This window comes from Pristiophorus japonicus, chromosome 18 (assembly GCF_044704955.1).
Source record: "Pristiophorus japonicus isolate sPriJap1 chromosome 18, sPriJap1.hap1, whole genome shotgun sequence".
Lineage (NCBI taxonomy): Eukaryota > Metazoa > Chordata > Chondrichthyes > Pristiophoridae > Pristiophorus > Pristiophorus japonicus.
Genome location: NC_091994.1, coordinates 105,220,446 through 105,225,879, shown reverse-complemented (window position 1 = coordinate 105,225,879; position 5,434 = coordinate 105,220,446). Strand labels below are relative to the sequence as shown.

Genomic DNA, 5,434 nt, shown 5'->3' with positions numbered 1-5,434 from the left:
AACTTCCTGCTTTGGCTCACTCTTGAAGGATGGTTACTTCGGCAAGCTACTAGACGATTGCAAGCACCTCTGTAGGGGAAAATTGGCCAGGGTACCTTCTCCTGAGCACCATACAGTGACCCCCCCCACTGGTTGTCCGCACCATGGGCAACAGGTGAGGACAGAACCAAGCTGAGCTGTAATGTGCCTCATGATCAAACGATAAGGGAGCTTTCGAACGATAAGGGAGTCATTATGGGGAGTGGGTGGGGAAGTGGAATTGAGGCCAGGATCAGATTAGCCATGATCTTATTGAATGGCGGAGCAGGCTTGAGGGGCCAAATGGCCGACTGCTGCTCCTATTTCTTATGTTCTTAAACCCTGGTGCCATTCACTGTCAAACTCACACTTGAAGAATGTCCAGCTGAATGAGGTACCAGAAGGCTTCCAGCTCGAGTGGAGCAGTACCCCAACAAGGCTCAGAAAGTTCCACACCCACACCCCCCCCACCACACACAGCCGCCCAATTGCTGCACTCTCAACTACCACTCTTGCATCAGTTAGAATCATAGACATTTATGGCACAGGAGGAGGCCATTCGGCCCATCGTGTCCGCGCCGGCCGACAAAGAGTTACCCAACCTAATCCCACTTTCCAGCTCGTGGTCCGTAGCCCTGCAGGTTACACTTCAGGTGCATATCCAAGTACTTTATAAATACAATGAGGGTTTCTGCCTCTACCATCCTTTCAGGCAGCGAGTTCCAGACCCCCACCACCCTCTGGGTGAAAAAAATCTCATCAACTTCCCTCTGATCCTTCTACCAATTGCTTTAAAGCTATGCCCCCTGACTATTGACTTCTCTGCTGAGGGAAATAGTAATTCCTATCCATTTTGTCTAGGCCCCTCATAATTTTATGCACCTCAATCAAGTCTCCCTTCAGCCTCCTGTGCTCCAGCCGATCAATCTTTCCTGAGCACAGATCGGAGACCGAACTCGAGACCTTCTGGCGTCCTGACCAGCATTGCTTCCTCGACCCAAAACCATCCAAACAGCAGGTTAACTGGTCACTCGCCTCATTGCTGTCTGTGGGATCTTTCTGTGTGCAAAAGGGCAGCTGCATGTGTCTATAAAACAACAATCACTCTACTTCAAAGTAATTCATTGTACCTTTGAAGCACATTGGTGATTAATGAGAGTTATGTTGAAACGCTGCATAAATACAAGGCTGTTCCTTCCCTTTCTTTTTGATCTGCACAACTTAACCGTGACATCGAGCTGCGTGCTCCCTCAGCAAACATAGAAACATAGAAAATAGGTGCAGGAGTAGGCCACTTGGCCCTTCGAGCCTGCACCACCATTCAATAAGATCATGGCTTATCATTCCTTCAGTACCCCTTTCCTGCTTTCTCTCCATACCCCTTGATCCCCTTAGCCGTAAGGGCCATATCTAACTCCCTCTTGAATATATCCAATGAACTGGCATCAACAACTCTCTGCGGCAGGGAATTCCACAGGTTAACAACTCTCTGAGTGAAGAAGTTTCTCCTCATCTCAGTCCTAAATGGCCTATCCCTTATCCTAAGACTATGTCCCCTGGTTCTGGACTTCTCCAACATCGGGAACATTCTTCCCGCATCTAACCTGTCCCGTCCCGTCAGAATCTTATACGTTTCTATGAGATCCCCTCTCATCCTTCTAAACCCCAGTGAATAAAGGCCCAGTTCATCCAGTCTCTTCTCATATCACAGTCCAGCCATCCCTGGAATCAGTCTGGTGAACCTTCGCTGCACTCCCTCAATAGCAAGAACGTCCTTCCTCAGATTAGGAGACCAAAACTGAACACAATATTCCAGGTGAGGCCTCACTAAGGCCCTGTACAACTGCAGTAAGGCCTCCCTGCTCCAATACTCAAATCCCCTAGCTATGAAGGCCAACACACTATTTGCCTTCTTCACCGCCTGCTGTACCTGCATGCCAACTTTCAATGAAACTGTAAAGTCCTGTCCCCTCAGTACAGATTCACACGAGGCATGTAGTGAAGTCAAGGTCACTCTGGACCTGCACCTTTATTTCACAGCTCTGGAATGCTGCACTTGCCTGAGACCTGCCCTTATATACCTGTCTCTTGCAAGTGCACCCCTGGTGGTAAGGTATATGCTGGTGGTTACAGGTCATATCTTATTACAGTCATGTATAGCATGTCAGGATACAGTTATTATATATAATAATGTAAGATACATGACAGAAACCACAGAGAAAGTGTGTCATTTTAATCAATTATTTTTTTTTAATCATTTGTTAAAAGTGAAGCACAAAGAGTGATCACAATGTGTTTCCCCTTCCCTCTCCTGGGGTCAATTGTAAGTGAACAAGTTGTGACTCTGTATTATACACCCCATATGTGACAGTAAAATTCCCAGGAAGTTCCGTGTCAAAATCCGTCTGAACCACAAGCCAACACATGGATGAGTTGCCCCTTTATTTGAACATCACTTTTCAGCGATGCAAGTCACCACCCTGCTCCCCGGCACATTTTTGGAAGATATGAACGGTGCAAAGTCGGATTCTTTATCCGCGGCCCGAGTATTTTAGGGTGGGCGGCCTGCCGGACTCCAAGCCTGACCTTTTAACTACCGAGGTCCTGTAAAGTTCGGAGGTCATTGCTGCCCACCATTGTTCGCCGGAGATCGGGAATGTGCCCAATACATGACTCAAAGGCAGCAGACAGCGCGAGACCGCAGTTCAATCTGATATGGAAGGTTACAGGTCCTCATAAACTTGGGAGTAAAAAAAAACGATGTGAAAAAGGTCATAATTCCCGAGCAAGCTCTCCAATGTTCCCACTGAACGAAACCCAGGGGTAGGACCGCCTCTGATCACTATGGTAACGGAACCATAAACATGCTCCAAAAAAGCACATTTCCAAGTTTGTTAGAAATACTGAATGCAGAAAATCATTCTGAATACATTTACAATGTCGCTGCACAGCGACCAGAGCAGTCCTTGCCCCTCCTGTCCAACAGCAGCAACTTGCATTTATATAGAAACGTGGAAAATAGGTGCAGGAGTAGGCCATTCGGCCCTTCGAGTCTGCACCACCATTCAGTTCATTGGATATATTCAAGAGGGAGTTAGATATGGCCCTTACGGCTAAGGGGATCAAGGGGTATGGAGGGAAAGCAGGAAAGGGGTACTGAGGGAATGATCAGCCATGATCTTACTGAATGGTGGTGCAGGCTCAAATGGCTTACTCCTGCACCTATTTTCTATGTTTCTATGTAAGATCATGGCTGATCATTCCCTCAGTACTCCTTTCCTGCTTTCCCTCCATACCCCTTGATCCCCTTAGCCGTAAGGGCCAAATGATTGCCTGCTCTAGGTGAGGCGCCTTTAACATAGTAAAACATCCCAAGGGGCTTCACAGGAGCGTTATCAGACAAAATCTGACACCAAGCCACGTAAGGTGAAATTAGGGCAGAAAAAATAGGTTTTGAGGAGCGTCTTGAAGGAGGAAAGAGAGGTGGAGAGGTTTAGGCAGGGAGTTCCAGAGCTTGGGGCCCAGGCAACAGAAGGCACGGCCGCCAATGGTGGAGCGATTATAATCAGGGATGCTCAAGAGGGCAGAATTAGAGGAGCGCAAAGATCTCGGAGGGTTATAGGGCTGGAAGACGCTGCAGAGATAGGGAGGGGGCGAGGCCATGGAGCAGTTTCAAAATTAGATGAGAATTTTAATATTGACGCGTTGTCAGACCGGGAGCCAATGTAGGTCAGCGAGCACAAGGGTGATGATACTGATGATGATGATGGGTGAGCAGGACTTGGTGGGAGTTAGGACACAGACTGCAGAGTTTTGGATGACCTCAAGTCCACGGTAACTTAGAGGTAAAAATGTGCTGCTCCTTGGCATAAGCCAGGTGCATATATCGCAAAACCAGAGTCTCCCAGGCTGTGATTTTCTGTCCATTAACTTTTATGGATTTTTTTTTTTGAAATTCGTAGCCAATCGTTCCAATTCTTTGTCAAATCACAAACGCCAGAGGTCACCTTGCACACATCAAGGATCACTCTGCGCCAATGCTCTTAGCCAAAAGGCCTAGAGCCACTGCACCGTTCCTGGAAGTACTGCAATACCAGGTTCGTGCCATGGAGGTGGATGGGTCAAGCCACCCCACCCACCTCCTATTTCCAAAAAAGCAAGCATATACCTTCCTGATCCAGGGAGAACCACCCGGAGGTCATGGTGGCTACTCCCCTGTCAGGTCAGTTACGCATGATCTTAGCCAAAAGGCCGAGAAGCGATTAACTTTTATGGATGGAAAGTTGCAGGCTGGAATTGTGCTAGTCTGCAAGATGTGCTGCTGGCATCTCCCAAGAAGACTAGCAGTGAAACTTTCACCCCTTGGTTACTATGTTTACACAGAGTGATCATCATCATCATAGGCAGTCGCTCGGAATCGAGGAAGACTTGCTTCCAGTCCTGAAGTGAGTTCTTTGGTGGCTGAACAGTCTAATACGAGAGCCATAGACTCTGTCACAGGTGGACAGATGGTCGTTGAGGGAAGGGGTGGGTGGGACAGGTTTGCCGTATACTCTTTCCGCTGTTTGCGCTTGATTTCTGCATGCTCTCGGCGTTGAGACTCGAGGTGCTCAGCGCCCTCTCGGATGCACTTCCTCCACTTAGGGCGGTCTTTGACCAGGGACTCCCAGGTGTCAGTGGGGATGTCGCACTTTATCAGGGAGGCTTTGAGGGTGTCCTTGTAACGTTTCCTCTGCCCAGCTTTGGCTTGTTTGCCGTGAAGGAGCTCCGAGTAGAGCACTTGCTTTGGGAGTCTCGTGTCTGGCATGCGAACAATGTGGCCCTGCCCAGCGGAGCTGATCGAGTGTGGTCGGTGCTTTAATGCTGGGGCTGTTAGCCTGAATGAGGACGCTGATGTTGGTGCACCTGTCCTCTTAGGGGATTTGTAGGATCTAGCGGAAACATCGTTGGTGATATTTCTCCAGCAACTTGAGGTATCTACTGTACATGGTCCATGTCTCTAAGCCATACAGGAGGTCGGGTATTACTGCAGCCCTGTAGACCATGAGCTTGGTGGCAGTTTTGAGGGCCTGGTAAGAGTGAACCACATCACTGACTCCCTACGTCTCTTTGGGGGAGGAGAAGGTCTTATCCTGTATTATATACATTTAACAGGCACTAATTCTAAGCAGCTATATTATGAATGTTTTCCTGATCCGTAGTCCCCTCCTCTCCTCCACATAATGATGAGTCCTTGCTGGGGTAGGGTATCACAGGTGGCAAAACGTCAGTGCCTTAAGGAGAGGAAATGTCTGTATGTGAGGGGGAGAGTGCGATGTCCCCATTATCAATGAATTTGTGTCTGGACCTGGACTCCCATGTGTGGGTTTCAGGATCCCTCTGGTGGAGGTGTGGCGTATATCTGGTCAATTGCATA

At 48.4% G+C, this 5,434-nt stretch overlaps 1 pseudogene; it reads right to left on the bottom strand.

Moving 5' to 3' along the window:
- Positions 1-4,078: 4,078 nt before the first annotated feature.
- LOC139229432 (U2 spliceosomal RNA) lies at positions 4,079-4,281 on the bottom strand (annotated as a pseudogene).
- Positions 4,282-5,434: the final 1,153 nt, after the last annotated feature.